Source organism: Bombina bombina, chromosome 1 (genome assembly GCF_027579735.1).
Source record: "Bombina bombina isolate aBomBom1 chromosome 1, aBomBom1.pri, whole genome shotgun sequence".
NCBI classification, from domain to species: domain Eukaryota; kingdom Metazoa; phylum Chordata; class Amphibia; order Anura; family Bombinatoridae; genus Bombina; species Bombina bombina.
The window spans coordinates 280,664,873-280,682,403 of record NC_069499.1 but is presented as its reverse complement, the minus strand read 5'-3'; positions in this window follow the sequence as shown (position 1 = coordinate 280,682,403).

Genomic DNA, 17,531 nt, shown 5'->3' with positions numbered 1-17,531 from the left:
AGGGTATGTTCTTCTATCATGCTGGCACACAAAATGTTCTTCTTGTAAGACACTAGAACATGCTAAGCACATTCTTGCTCCACATTTATAGGTTCCTTTCTTATTTAACCAAGTGGTTGCATGTTTAGGCTCTAAAGTATTTTTCCTAACTAAGCTAGGTGATAAGGTCTGTGCCAGTGTCTTGGATTTTCTGGGTACAAATTTGCAGTCTTTTATTAAAGGCTGTAAAACATCATCAGATTGCAACAAGTTAAGATGTTTTTTCAAAATTTTAACTATTTCTTCATACTGTTGACTGTATGGTGTGGAAAAGACTATTGCCTCATTAAAGTTGGAGTGTGGATCAGTGTTATGTGTTGTTTGATACAAATCCTTCTGCTGATTTTTATTTTCACAATTTTTAACCAATTTTCTCATATCTTCTAACTGATGAAGTTTATATCCTCTTGCTTTAAGTCTGTCCCTTAGTTCTATGGATTGCTTTTCATATATGCTGTCTATCTTAGTATTACATCTAATCCTTAAAAATTGGGATTTCGGTATAGACTGTACAAGATGATTTGGGTGCTGAGATTGAGCATGCAGGATTGTATTGCCTGCTGTTGGCTTTCTATATGTGCTGGTGATTATAATATTATCAACGATTTGTAATGTAAGGTCTAAATAATCAATTTTCTCCTGACTATAGGCCCCGTGAATTTCAGGTTCATATCATTTTTGTCACAATAGTTTAAGAAATTAGAAAATATACCATCATCAAGAGGTTTCTTAAAAATAAATAACAAATCATCTATAAAGCGTACATAAAGTGCTATGTGCTGATTCCAAGGATTACCTGGGGAGTAAAGATATATTTGTTCCCAAAATGCTACATAGATGTTGGCAAACGATAGGGCAAATTTTGTCCCCATCGCAGTGCCACATGTTTGCAAGAAATATTCATTTTTAAAAAGAAAATAATTATGGGATAACAAAAATTGTAATACTTCACAGATATAATCGATTTCAATAGAGGCATAACACAAATCCTTTTGCAAAAAATATTTCACTGCCATAATGCCTTGGTTCTGTGGAATCGATGTATATAGTGAAGTGATATCTATTACACCCCAAGAATAATCAGAATGCCATACCATCTTGTCCAAAGTAAGCAGATCTTATAGCCTATTGCTGTGTCACAGTTGAGCTACCTACAGGACACCTCACATCTTCTGCTTACTTTGGACAAGGTGGTATGGCATTCTGATTATTCTTGGGGTGTAATAGATATCACTTCACTATATACATCGATTCCACAGAACCAAGGCATTATGGCAGTGAAATATTTTTTGCATCTATGTAGCATTTTGGGAACAAATATATCTTTACTCCCCAGGTAATCCTTGGAATCAGCACATAGCACTTTATGTACGCTTTATAGATGATTTGTTATTTATTTTTAATAAACCTCTTGATGATGGTATATTTTCTAATTTCTTAAACTATTGTGACAAAAATGATATGAACCTGAAATTCATGGGGCCTATAGTCAGGAGAAAATTGATTATTTAGACCTTACTTTACAAATCGTTGATAATATTATAATCACCAGCACATATAGAAAGCCAACAGCAGGCAATACAATCCTGCATGCTCAATCTCAGCACCCAAATCATCTTGTACAGTCTATACCGAAATCCCAATTTTTAAGGATTAGATGTAATACTAAGATAGACAGCATATATGAAAAGCAATCCATAGAACTAAGGGACAGACTTAAAGCAAGAGGATATAAACTTCATCAGTTAGAAGATATGAGAAAATTGGTTAAAAATTGTGAAAATAAAAATCAGCAGAAGGATTTGTATCAAACAACACATAACACTGATCCACACTCCAACTTTAATGAGGCAATAGTCTTTTCCACACCATACAGTCAACAGTATGAAGAAATAGTTAAAATTGTAATATTCACACATAGTAGCCTTAGTTTTTCATGTAGGTAAATTTACAGGTTAAAATAGAATAAGGTTTTGTTCAAAATTCATTTGTTTATAATTGAATAACTTATTAGAACTTTTTCTATTAATTTTCATTTTTATTCTTTATTTTTATTTCATTATTTTGTTTCACTCGAAACTTATTATTTAAACATGTAACTGGGTAAACTTATGATTTGTTTATGTTTATGATTGTTCATGTCATTAATTTTGTATTAATTTTGTAATTGCATTAATTTTGTAACTCTTGCAATGAAATTTCTATGTCATAGTGAGATTGTTTTTATCCTATTTTGCATGTTTGTGGGCCTGAAGGGGTTAATCCAATTACTGCTTCTCCTATAAACATGTGGGATTTAGACACAGACAATAGTCTATGAGTAAGCACCAACTGTGGTGCGAAACAGATTACAAGGTAAGACTTCTCAGCATTGATGCAATGTATACAGCAAATAGTATTATACGTTATGTACATATAGGTGAAACCAACTCTATCAATGAGTCCCACTCATGCGGACGTCACCTGTATAGTAGAATTTCCAAGTATAAATAACAAAAGGTAAGGACTCCCCCAGATGGCACCCTCTCAGTGTGGAATGGTCCAGTAATATTCAGTTGCTCGAATTATAGCATTCCTGTTTACACATTCAAACACCGAACATCCGTGTGCACAGAGTATTACAATCCAGGGCCTTCCTAAGTACCAGCGTAATACCGGTTTAACAGGCATGTACTTCCATTGCTGCTAGGGCTCTCCAAACCCCTAATTTAAAAGTCACAGAAAGGAAACAGATTCCGCAGCAATTGTGTAAAGAAGGACTGTGAGAGATTTGCAAGTAAAATTGTATTTAATACATCTCAAAGCGTGTATAACATAACAGGCACAGCAAAACAAACCCGCTGACGCGTTTCCCGCTTCACAAGCGGTTCATCAGAGCTGGGGAAAAAAGGTTACAGACAGCTGTTAAATCACAGGTAGCAAAGGTGAATAGCCAATCGGCATACAGAGTTCTCACCTACGTCTCAACAAACCACAAACAAGATAGTTTACATTGTCAATAAAGTTGATACAAATACATTCTAAATAATCATGTACATACAAAGGATCGTTAAAACAAAACACCAATTCTAAAAAGAGTAATTCATCAAAGTACTGAATAGCGGTACCCCTATGCAAACAAATAGTGCAACTGTCATTACATTTAAAGTAACAGAATCCCGCATTATAATATTCCCCACAGTATAAAAGTCAAATGCAAGCAAGTATCTTTTAGGGCAAATGCGGGAATGTGTTACAACGTAACGACTATACTTAACAGAATAGAATAGAACCGTGATCGTGTGTGGGATAAAATTATTTAACCCCAAATTCAGAAACTTATTAATAGACCTGATAACAACACTTAGACTGAATATATTATGCAAAATGAGAATGCTCCATTAATTTAATTTAAAACAACCCATTATTCACATTATTACCCAGTCTTTAAGATAGCAATGAAAATCTAAATTTAAAGTTGTACTTACACCAATGAATGGAACATGAAATATGTATTTACATTTTTAGGCATCAATGAACAGTTTGATATCACTTATTTTATTGATCCCTGAGGGGGAACCTGTTTTTAAAGTATAGATCCAATAGATCTCTCTCTTACTCAGAGCCTTATATCTGTCACCACCTCTGGAGTTCATTTTCACTTGTTCAATACCTTGGAAACGAAAATACCTAAATTTGTCAACATGTTCGAAAAAATGCTTAGCCACTGGTGTTTTTGGTACATCTGCCTCTAGGGACAAAAGATGTTCTCTAATCCTATCCTTTAGGCCCCTAGAGGTGAGACCCACATACTGAAAATTGCAATGTAGACAAGTTATGAGGTACACCACAAATGTAGAGCTACAATTGATACGTTCCCTAATATTATAGGTTATATTAATATTTGTTGAATGGAAAGTATCCCCTACAAGAGCAAAATCACAGCTCTTGCACGGTCTCACTCCACATTTGTAGAAACCACATTTCTTAGACAACCAATTACCTGTTTTACCCACCATCATCAAGGTATTACTATTGGCTCCAAAACCAAGATTCTTATTAATTTTGTCCCCTATGGTATCAGATCTGTAGGAGATAAATTTACAATTTCTCGATAATACCTTGAGATCATCATCCATTTCTAATAAGGGTAACCTTTTCTTAATGACACTACAAATAGCATCATATTGGTTACTAAATTTAGTTATAAAATTAACACCAGTGCTGCCATGGGTCACATTCCTATTTCTAGGTTTATCTTTAAGTAAATTGCCTCTATTGAAACTAGAGACTAAATTGGCAATTTTAGTTAATTCTTCTTGGTTATAACCTCTATCAACTAGGCGTGCAGTTAACTCATTTGCATGTTTCCAATAGCCATCTAATGTACTGCAATTACGCATTAACCTGATATATTGGCCTTTGGGGATTCCCTTTTTCAAATGTTTGGGATGTAGAGAATCAGCTCTCAAAATAGTATTCCCAGAGGTCTCCTTTCTATAGACTTCTGTGACAATTGAATTCATATTATGTCCTATAAGTACATCTAGATAGGATATACTATCACCAGAGACATTGTAGGTGAAACTGAGGTTGTTATCATTGCTATTCATATTGTCAACAAATCTCTATAAATTTGTTATTTCACCCCCCCAGACTATCAGAATATCGTTGATATATCTGGTATATAATAAAATGTCATCTTTGTAGGGGTTATCATTGTTAAAGATCTTCCTTGTTTCAAAATCAGCTAAATATAGATTCGCATACGAGGGGGCAAATTTTGCCCCCATCGCTGTCCCTCTAAGTTGTAAATAAAAATCACCATTGTACATGAAATAGTTGTGATGTAGCAAAAAAGAAATAGCTTCTATTAGAAACTCAATTAAACTGTCATCATATCCTGAGTACCTAAGGAGCATTCTTCTAATTGCACTTAGTCCTTGTTCATGCGGTATGCATGAATACAGGGAAACTGCATCTATAGTAGAGAATACAAAACCTTCCTTCCATTCAAAATCTTTGATGGACCTCAATAAATGTTTGGTATCTCTCAAGAACCCTGGTAACGATTGAACTATTGGCTGAAGCTGTGCATCAACCCATTGACCCAATCTTTCTCCCAGAGAGCCAATTGCAGAGATAATTGGTCTCCCCGGGGGATTAACCAAGGACTTGTGTATTTTAGGTAAATACTTAAACACTGGTATCCGTGGGTATTCAACATATATGGAATCCACTAACTTGTTGGTAAGAACAGCATTCTCTGTCCCTAAATCCAATAGATGCTTGAGCTCCTTCTGAAACTTAATGGTGGGATTGAAGGTAAGCTTTTTGTATGTTTTGGTATCCCCTAACTGACGAAAAACTTCTTTATTGTAGTCAGCTTTATCTAACACAACAATAGACCCTCCCTTATCGGAATTGACTATCATCAGATCAGAATTAGTGCTCAATTGGTTTAATGCAGATATTTCTTTTTTATTTAAATTGCTATATTTAGATGTTTTCTTGCTGTTATCATTATTTAGTTTCATAGAAAGTTCTACTAGATCTTGTTCTAGAATTGAATGGAACAACTCAATTACATCATTTCATGCCTGTACTGGATAGAAAGTGGTAGACTTAGGTTTCAACATTGGTTGTTGTTTCGATACAACTCCAGAACAAGATCCATCACTCTGTAAATCACAAAGAGTCACAACATCACATAGTTCTTTAAAGTTACAATTATCACTAATGGTAATCATGTCTCTCATATCATCCTCCACAACCTGTGGTTCAACATTGGCACTAAAATGCTTTTTCAAAGCTATTTTGCGTATGAACTTATTGACGTCCAGTATTGTATCAAATAGATTAAAGTCTCGTGCAGGGGAGAAACCCAATCCCTTTGATAACACAGATCTCTCATGTGACCCCAAGTTCTTGGAGGATAAGTTAATTATTTGATGTTCTTGTTGTTGTTCTTTTTCCATTGTGTCCTTCGACTTGGATACCTGGGTACACTCTTGGTAGTCTCTGTTTTCTCCACAGTGGCTGTTGTATGTTTCTCCTTTTTTGTGCGCTCGTCTGGTAACTGCCCGTTTTTTGGCCTTGCTCCCAGTTCACTGCTATCGGTCATTGGTATTCTCACTGGCGTGGAAGTTGTTGGCAGAGACTTTGTTAGTATTGAGGTGGTTGACATAGAAGAGGATGCATTGCTGGAATCGCTATGACCTGTTGCACTTTCAAAACTAGAAAATGTCACTTTACGTTGACTTTTACTCTTATTTTTATTATTTGCCTTCTGTTTATTCTTCCGTTGTTTCCTGTCTGCACTCCAGCTATAAACTATCCCCAGTTCATAGTCTTTAGAATCCCTTTCATATTTCTTGTCTGACAACTCCGTGCTTAATTTCTCTAGAGTGTCATCAAGTTGTTTTTGAAAAGGTAACATTCTTTCATCATCCTTAAAGACTACCAATTCCTTATCCAGATCCTCAATCTCTGTTAAAATGGTTACTCTTTGTTCTTTTTTAAATTTAACGAGTTTCTCCATAAGGATCAGAGAGCACTCTGAAAGGGACTGATTCCACTCCTGCATAAACTCAGGAAATTCCTTGTGAAATGCTGGAAATTTTTTCATTCTCAAACCTTGCGGTATCTTTTTTTCTTCCAAATAGCATTCCAGGAATTCTATATCCCACCACAGTTTCAATTCTTTAATGTGTATTCTCTCTTTGTTTGCAAATAGGGTTCCTAATTCAACTTTGCTTTCACATATTGCTGTGCCTTTAAATAGTTCTGCAAATCTCTCCCTCCTAGCTGTATCAGTCACAGCAGCCATGATGTTATAGTGTTAACTTGGAAAAAAGTTCGTAGCAAAAATGAACTGAAGATAGTCTCTATTAGAGAACTTTTTATCATATATAGATTACAAGGTAAGACTTCTCAGCATTGATGCAATGTATACAGCAAATAGTATTATACGTTATGTACATATAGGTGAAACCAACTCTATCAATGAGTCCCACTCATGCGGACGTCACCTGTATAGTAGAATTTCCAAGTATAAATAACAAAAGGTAAGGACTCACCCAGATGGCACCCTCTCAGTGTGGAATGGTCCTGTAATATTCAGTTGCTCGAAATATAGCATTCCTGTTTACACATTCAAACACCGAACATCCGTGTGCACAGAGTATTACAATCCAGGGCCTTCCTAAGTACCAGCGTGATACCGGTTTAACAGGCATGTACTTCCATTGCTGCTAGGGCTCTCCAAACCCCTAATTTAAAAGTCACAGAAAGGAAACAGATTCCGCAGCAATGGTGTAAAGAAGGACTGTGAGAGATTTGCAAGTAAAATTGTATTTAATACATCTCAAAGCGTGTATAACATAACAGGCACAGCAAAACAAACCCGCTGACGCGTTTCCCGCTTCACAAGCGGTTCATCAGAGCTGGGGAAAAGGTGTTACAGACAGCTGTTAAATCACAGGTAGCAAAGGTGAATAGCCAATCGGCATACAGAGTTCTCACCTACGTCTCAACAAACCACAAACAAGATAGTTTACATTGTCAATAAAGTTGATACAAATACATTCTAAATAATCATGTACATACAAAGGATCGTTAAAACAAAACACCAATTCTAAAAAGAGTAATTCATCAAAGTACTGAATAGCGGTACCCCTATGCAAACAAATAGTGCAACTGTCATTACATTTAAAGTAACAGAATCCCGCATTATAATATTCCCCACGGTATAAAAGTCAAATGCAAGCAAGTATCTTTTAGGGCAAATGCGGGAATGTGTTACAACGTAACGACTATACTTAACAGAATAGAATAGAACCGTGATCGTGTGTGGGATAAAATTATTTAACCCCAAATTCAGAAACTTATTAATAGACCTGATAACAACACTTAGACTGAATATATAATGCGAAATCAGAATGCTCCATTAATTTAATTTAAAACAACCCATTATTCACATTATTACCCAGTCTTTAAGATAGCAATGAAAATCTAAATTTAAAGTTGTACTTACACCAATGAATGGAACATGAAATATGTATTTACATTTTTAGGCATCAATGAACAGTTTGATATCACTTATTTTATTGATCCCTGAGGGGGAACCTGTTTTTAAAGTATAGATCCAATAGATCTCTCTCTTACTCAGAGCCTTATATCTGTCACCACCTCTGGAGTTCATTTTCACTTGTTCAATACCTTGGAAACGAAAATACCTAAATTTGTCAACATGTTCGAAAAAAATGCTTAGCCACTGGTGTTTTTGGTACATCTGCCTCTAGGGACAAAAGATGTTCTCTAATCCTATCCTTTAGGCCCCTAGAGGTGAGACCCACATACTGAAAATTGCAATGTAGACAAGTTATGAGGTACACCACAAATGTAGAGCTACAATTGATACGTTCCCTAATATTATAGGTTATATTAGTATTTGTTGAATGGAAAGTATCCCCTACAAGAGCAAAATCACAGCTCTTGCACGGTCTCACTCCACATTTGTAGAAACCACATTTCTTAGACAACCAATTACCTGTTTTACCCACCATCATCAAGGTATTACTATTGGCTCCAAAACCAAGATTCTTATTAATTTTGTCCCCTATGGTATCAGATCTGTAGGAGATAAATTTACAATTTCTCGATAATACCTTGAGATCATCATCCATTTCTAATAAGGGTAACCTTTTCTTAATGACACTACAAATAGCATCATATTGGTTACTAAATTTAGTTATAAAATTAACACCAGTGCTGCCATGGGTCACATTCCTATTTCTAGGTTTATCTTTAAGTAAATTGCCTCTATTGAAACTAGAGACTAAATTGGCAATTTTAGTTAATTCTTCTTGGTTATAACCTCTATCAACTAGGCGTGCAGTTAACTCATTTGCATGTTTCCAATAGCCATCTAATGTACTGCAATTACGCATTAACCTGATATATTGGCCTTTGGGGATTCCCTTTTCAAATGTTTGGGATGTAGAGAATCAGCTCTCAAAATAGTATTCCCAGAGGTCTCCTTTCTATAGACTTCTGTGACAATTGAATTCATATTATGTCCTATAAGTACATCTAGATAGGATATACTATCACCAGAGACATTGTAGGTGAAACTGAGGTCTTAAAGACTGGGTAATAATGTGAATAATGGGTTGTTTTAAATTAAATTAATGGAGCATTCTCATTTCGCATTATATATTCAGTCTAAGTGTTGTTATCAGGTCTATTAATAAGTTTCTGAATTTGGGGTTAAATAATTTTATCCCACACACGATCACGGTTCTATTCTATTCTGTTAAGTATAGTCGTTACGTTGTAACACATTCCCGCATTTGCCCTAAAAGATACTTGCTTGCATTTGACTTTTATACTGTGGGGAATATTATAATGCGGGATTCTATTACTTTAAATGTAATGACAGTTGCACTATTTGTTTGCATAGGGGTACCGCTATTCAGTACTTTGATGAATTACTCTATTTAGAATTGGTGTTTTGTTTTAACGATCCTTTGTATGTACATGATTATTTAGAATGTATTTGTATCAACTTTATTGACAATGTAAACTATCTTGTTTGTGGTTTGTTGAGACGTAGGTGAGAACTCTATATGCCGATTGGCTATTCACCTTTGCTACCTGTGATTTAACAGCTGTCTGTAACACCTTTTCCCCAGCTCTGATGAACCGCTTGTGAAGCGGGAAACGCGTCAGCGGGTTTGTTTTGCTGTGCCTGTTATGTTATACACGCTTTGAGATGTATTAAATACAATTTTACTTGCAAATCTCTCACAGTCCTTCTTTACACCATTGCTGCGGAATCTGTTTCCTTCTTGTGGTGCGAAACATGTCAGACGTTCTGCTCTCCTACTGCCATGTCTGTCATTTCTTTTAAGCTGTTCAAATAAAGTTCATTTTTACTCAGACGTTTGAAATAGTACCTGCCTAACCGCTTCCTGCTACGAATTATCACGGACTGATCCTCCGCTCCAGGCTACAGTGCTCCAGGGGTATTAGGTATTGTTTCATAGTCCGGTAGGGCTTCCGATCTCACAGACTGAACGCCAAGGTTGCGGCACCTCCCTCACTTTGCATTATAGTTTTCTATTAAACAAAATGTAGCATTTTTTTTAAATAAAAAACAACTGCAATAGGCAGTTTTTAGGGTCTAAAGTTGATTGGAGTGGGGTGTTAGAAAAGAAAAAAAAGGGACGGAAAAGTGACTTTACAGTGTGGTCTATGGGGACTGTGTATTCCCAGTAAATATACATGTATATGACAATATACATATATATGTATGTGTTAATATGTGTATAAACACATATTAACACATAAATATATATGTACATAGTCATATACATATATATTTAAACATATGCTGCCATTGTTGCGCTACTTACTCCTGCGATGTGCGGGGTATTGATGCCGTCTCTGATGGCTTTAGAACAAGGCTTCAATTGGAGCCTATGGAAGCACAAAGCTTTCTAGCAATGAGAATGTGAGCTCGAGTTCGCATTGCACTTTACTTGTGTAGCGTTAATGTTGCTTGCACGGAAGCAATATTTAGTGCTCCACTTGTAATCTAGCCCTGTATATGGTATTTGTACAATTCAACTAAAACAAACAGTAAATAAGAATGCAAAAATCTCATAAACTGCATGATATTGTTTGTGCTGTAAACGCTTATATTAGAATCAAGGCTATTCATATTTTTTTTTTTTAACATTATTGTTTTATTCTTCTTGGGATTAACAATAAAAGCATTCAAAACAAAAATAAATATACTGATTTCAGCACACAGATTTATACACTATTTGCCTTTTTATGTCTTGGCTTTTATCATGCTAATTCTTACATCTTCTTATTTATTATTTATTAGCTGTGATTTGCACTTCTTTTGACACTTTACATACATTTACATATATTTTATATTATAATCTTTTTTTGTGAGTGAAATTTATAGTATTTACAAATGCATTGTTTAAATTGAACGTCAGCCTATAATGTTTCTATAAAATATAATTAACTTGTCTATCATTTTTTCTTATATAATTTTTTATTTGTATTTATTGTAGTGTCTGATATGGTAAAAAATGCATTATAAAGCATTTCAATTTATATCTGGTTAATATAAATTTAATACAACTCCAAGACACTATTTGGGATTTATATAACGCACCTTGTATATTTAAAACATTATCTAACCTTCTAGTCCTGAATCTGAATACATTAAGTATTTGATTTCTGACGCATCATTTTAATTATATAGTTTAACATATTTGCATTATGTTTTTTCTTACTAGACACTAATTATAGGTCCAACATTAATCAAATTTAAAGGAACAGTCAAGTCAAAATTAAACTTTCATGATTCAGATAGGATTTGCCATTTTAAACAACTTTCCAATTTATGTTTATCATCAAATTTGCTTTGTTCTCTTGATATTCTTTGCTGAAAGCTAAACCTAGGCTGATTTATATGCTAATTTCTAAGACCTTGAAGGCCACATCTTATCTCAGTGCACTTTGACAGTTTTTTCACAGCTAGTGTACCATATTAATAACATTGTGCTCACTCCCATTGAATTATTTATGAGTCAGCACTGATTGGCTAAAATAAAAGTCTTTCAAAAGAACTGAAATAATGGGGCAGTCTGCAGAGGCATAGAAACAAGGTAAAAAGTATATTAATATAATTGTGTTGGTTATGCAAAACTGGGGAATGGGTAATAAAGGGATCATCTATCTTTTTAAACAATACAAATTATGGAGTAGACTGTCCCTTTAAAGTGCTTTGCATAGCTTTTTGTGAGCTTTTTATATCTGGTGCCATTCCAATCAATTTGCAAATCCTGTGGTAATCCATTTACTAAATGCTTTTTTTTAATTCCCCTTGTTGCATATCCTCTAAATATTGCATAGGGAGAAAAAAAATATGTGCTAATGATCAAATTAATTTAAGACTTTTCTAATATAGACCTTTTTAAAAACAAAGAGCTTGATTACAAGTTGAGCACAAAAATATTAGCTGACATTGCTTAAAGAAATATGAAACACAAAATGTTTCTTTCATGATTCAGATAGAGCATGCAATTTTAAACAACTTTATAATTTCTTCTATAAAGGTAAGACAAGTCCACGGATTCATCCTTTACTTGTGGGATATTATCCTCCTGCTAACAGGAAGTGGCAAAGAGCACCACAGCAGAGCCGTCTATATAGCTCCTCCCTTAGCTCCACACCCCAGTCATTCTCTTTGCCTACTCTAAGTACTAGGAAGGGTAAAGTGAAAGAAGTGATAAAATACGATATTCAACGCTCTTCAGGCGTGGCCTCAGCTGGCGTCGGCCAGATTCATAAGATTCCAGTCGGACAATAACTCGACTGTAGCATATATCAATCATCAGGGGGGAACAAAGAGTTCTCTAGCGATGATAGAGGTTACCAAAATAATTCAATGGGCAGAGACTCACTCTTGCCATCTATCAGCAATCGATATCCCAGGGGTGGAGAACTGGGAAGCGGATTTTCTAAGTCATCAGACTTTTCTTCTGGGGATGGGAACTCCATCCGGAGGTGTTTGCACAATTGATTCAGCAATGGGGCACACCAGAATTGGATCTGATGGCGTCTCGTCAGAACGCCAAACTTCCTTGTTACGGGTCCAGGTCAAGGGATCCTCAGGCAGTACTGATAGATGCTCTAGCAGTACTCTGGTCGTTCAACCTGGCTTATGTGTTTCCACCATTTCCTCTCCTTCCTCGTTTGATTGCCAAAATCAAACAGTAGAGAGCTTCAGTGTTTTTGATAGCACCTGCGTGGCCACTCAGGACTTGGTATGCAGACCTGGTGGACATGTCATCTCTTCCACCATGGACTCTGCCACAGAGACAGGACCTTCTGATTCAAGGTCCGTTCCAGCATCCAAATCTAGTTTCTCTGCGGCTGACTGCTTGGAGATTGAATGCTTGATCTTATCCAAGCGGGGTTTCTCGGAGTCGGTCATAGATACCTTGATTCAGGCTCGAAAGTCTGTCACCAGGAAAATTTATCATAAGATATGTTGTAAATATCTTTATTGGTGTGAATCCAAAGGCTACTCATGGAGTAAGATCAGGATTCCTAGAATTTTGTCCTTTCTCCAAGAAGGATTGGAGAAGGGGCTATCAGCTAGTTCCTTCAAGGGACAGATATCTGCTTTATCAATACTACTGCACAAATGTCTGGCAGATGTTCCAGACGTTAAGTCATTCTGTCAGGCTTTAGTTAGAATTAAGCCTGTGTTTAAACCTGTTGCTCTGCCATGGAGTTTGAATTTAGTTCTTAAAGTTCTTCAAGGGGTTCCATTTGAACCTATGCATTCCATAGATATTAAGCTTCTATCTTGGAAAGTTCTGTTTTTAGTTGCTATCTCTTCAGCTCAAAGAGTTTCTGAACTATCTGCATTGCAATGCGACTCGCCTTGTTTTCCATGCTGATAAGGTGGTTTTGCGTACCAAACCTGGATTCTTTCCTAAGGTTGTTACTAATATGAATATTAATCAGGAAATTGTTGTTCCTTCTCTGTTTCCTAATCCTTCCTCTAAGGAGCGTTTATTGCACAACTTGGACGTGGTTCGTGCTTTAAAGTTTTAATTGCAAGTGACCAAAGATTTCCGTCAAACATCTTCTTTGTTTGTTGTATATTCTGGAAAACGTAGAGGTCAAAAAGCTACGGCTACCTCTCTTGCCTTTTGGCTGAAAAGCATCATCCGTTTGGCATGCGAGACTGCTAGACAGCAGCCTCCTGAAAGAATTACAGCTCACTCTACTAGAGCGGTGGCTTCCACATGGGCTTTTAAAAATTATGCTTCTATTGAACAGATTTGTAAGGCTGCGACTTGGTCTTCGCTTCATACCTTTTCCAAATTTTCCAAATTTGATACCTTTGCTTCTTCGTAGGCTATTTTTGAGAGAAAAGTTCTTCAAGCAGTGGTGCCTTCTGTTTCACCATCTGTCTTGTCCTTCCCATTCATCCGTGTCTTGTAGCTTTGGTATTGTATCCCACAAGTAAAGGATGAATCTGTGGACTCGTCTTACCTTTATAGAAGAAAAGTAAATTTATGCTTTACCTGATAAATTAATTTCTTCTATGGTAAGACGAGTCCACGGCCCACCCTGTCATTTTAAGACAGATTATATTTTTTTGATTTAAACTTCAGTCACCTCTGCACCTTGTAGTTTCTCCTTTTTCTTCCTGTACCTTCGGTCGAATGACTGGGGGGTGGAGCTAAGGGAGGAGCTATATAGACAGCTCTGCTGTGGTGCTCTTTGATAATATCCCACAAGTAAAGGATGAATCCGTGAACTCGTCTTACCGTAGAAGAAATTAATTTATCAGGTAAGCATAAATTTACTTTTATTATATTACAGGTGGCACTCGGTTTACAATGGTTCAATTTACACTGTTTCAGAATAACAACCTTTTTTTTTTGCTATTGAAAAGCATTGAGAAGCAGTGCATTTATTAAAATAGTCAGTAAGTGGAGCTGTCCGCTTGTGTTGCAGCAAAGCCAAGCAAGCTGAAATTAATCAGTTTAACCAGACTTAAGGTATCGAGCAGATTTCAAAGGAACAAGATCTTCCTGTCTATAAATCATTCCAGATTGGAATGCATAGAAAGAACTGTTTGCAGAAAATTGCAAGTGAAGTCTGTGTTGTGTGATTATTTTATTAGGTTTATAATGCTGTTTAGCATTTAAAGTCTTCATTTCAAAGCTTTAAAAATAATGTATTAGGTGTTACTTATGACAATTTTGAGAGGGGTCTGGAACCTAACTCCCTCACTTCCCATTGACTTACATTATAAACTGGGTTTCAATTTACAACGGTTTCGATTTACAACCATTCCTTCTGGAACCTAACCCCGGCGTAAACTGAGGGCTACCTGTATATTTTTTTATTTGTTCTCTTGGTATCCTTAGTTGAACAGCAGGGACATAAGCTTAGGAGCCAGCCCATTTCTGGAGCACTATATGGCAGCAGTTTTATAATGTTATCCATTGGCAAGAGCACTAGATGTCAGCACTATTTCCTGCCATGTAGTGCTTCAGATGCCTACCTACGTATCTCTTAGGGAATATCATGGGAGCAGTAAATTGTAAACCTTTTTAAAATGGTCTGTTCTGTCTGAATCACAAAAGAAGGTTTTCATATCCCTTTAAGTGAAATTGATATCATTTTTATTTTCAAGCTTATATTACAAGTCAAAAATAAAAGTTATAGTGTGGGGTACACTAACATCTAAATGTCCCCTATATCTCCCACATAATATCGCTCAAGCTCTATAGCTGATGGTGCACTAAAGCTCCGCTCAAGTAGTAGAGTTCTTCACTATGGTATTTCATTGAAGTTTACCACCTTATAGACAGCCAATGTACCCTGCACTCCATCTGCCTGTAGAGCTTACAGTAATTTAACAACACTGATTGTCTTGCTGGTGAATCCTGCATTGTTAAAGAGTTAAGTTAAAAACATTTCACACATACATATATAGACATACACAAATATGTATACACACATATGTACTGTACACATAGAAACATATACAGTATTTATATATATATATATGTGTGCTTAGAGGAATATAGCTACACCTCACTGACGAGGCCCAATGAAGGCCGAAACGATCGTCTGGGGTTGCTGTGTTCCTTGTTCAGAGAGGAATTGCCTGGTATTTCGGCGCTGGACTGACCGTAATAGGCGGGATCAGACTGATATACTACAGGAAATTTCTTCTCTGTGAAAAGCATTACTGGGCTAAAAAGCTGCACCCAGGTGGTAAATCGCCATAGAACAGGCTAACAATGGTATTGAGCCAGTTGTTCGTTCCTGTGAGTGCACTTCTCTCTGTATGTATTTAGTCTCCCTATGGGAAAAAGGGGCAACCAGACGTGGACTCCTTGCTCAGTGTGCTTAGAGGAATATAGCTACACCTCACTGACGAGGCCCAATGAAGGCCGAAACGATCGTCTGGGGTTGCTGTGTTCCTTGTTCAGAGAGGAATTGCCTGGTATTTCGGCGCTGGACTGACCGTAATAGGCGGGATCAGACTGATATACTACAGGAAATTTCTTCTCTGTGAAAAGCATTACTGGGCTAAAAAGCTGCACCCAGGTGGTAAATCGCCATAGAACAGGCTAACAATGGTATTGAGCCAGTTGTTCGTTCCTGTGAGTGCACTTCTCTCTGTATGTATTTAGTCTCCCTATGGGAAAAAGGGGCAACCAGACGTGGACTCCTTGCTCAGTGTGCTTAGAGGAATATAGCTACACCTCACTGACGAGGCCCAATGAAGGCCGAAACGATCGTCTGGGGTTGCTGTGTTCCTTGTTCAGAGAGGAATTGCCTGGTATTTCGGCGCTGGACTGACCGTAATAGGCGGGATCAGACTGATATACTACAGGAAATTTCTTCTCTGTGAAAAGCATTACTGGGCTAAAAAGCTGCACCCAGGTGGTAAATCGCCATAGAACAGGCTAACAATGGTATTGAGCCAGTTGTTCGTTCCTGTGAGTGCACTTCTCTCTGTATGTATTTAGTCTCCCTATGGGAAAAAGGGGCAACCAGACGTGGACTCCTTGCTCAGTGTGCTTAGAGGAATATAGCTACACCTCACTGACGAGGCCCAATGAAGGCCGAAACGATCGTCTGGGGTTGCTGTGTTCCTTGTTCAGAGAGGAATTGCCTGGTATTTCGGTGCTGGACTGACCGTAATAGGCGGGATCAGACTGATATACTACAGGAAATTTCTTCTCTGTGAAAAGCATTACTGGGCTAAAAAGCTGCACCCAGGTGGTAAATCGCCATAGAACAGGCTAACAATGGTATTGAGCCAGTTGTTCGTTCCTGTGAGTGCACTTCTCTCTGTATATATATATATATATATATATATATATATATATAAAATTGTCTAAATATGTGTATGGGTATATAGTGTATGGGTATATAGTGTATGGGTATATAGTCTCTCTCTCTCTCTCCCTCTCAGCTTACAGATGCTGAATATGCACACAATATGATTTTTTACACGATATTGCCTTTGCTTTAACATATTGCTATTTTTTTAGTTTTTTTTTTTTCTTTTTAAAAAGCATGCAGTATTTACGTTTATATTCATGAGTAATTATAAAGTCCCCATTAAGGGTTAACATCAAAGTTTAAAATTGTTTCTTAAAACTTTAATCTTCTAACAAAGACACATCATCAGGAATTAGTGACATGACAGCTGCTTGGGAAAATGCAGTGTGACAAAAATGACTTCTTAGAATCAGACAGAGCTAGCCTCAAGACGCAAATATATTGTGACCTTTTAATTTCTAGTTTTCCGATTGAAACATTGTGGCATCTGAATGAATTGAGTGTTTCTGACAGGACAAAAACAGTCTGAGAGCTTCAATGACATTTTTTCTAAGCATTTTAAATAAAGTGAAGAATCCATTTTCTCAGTTCAAATG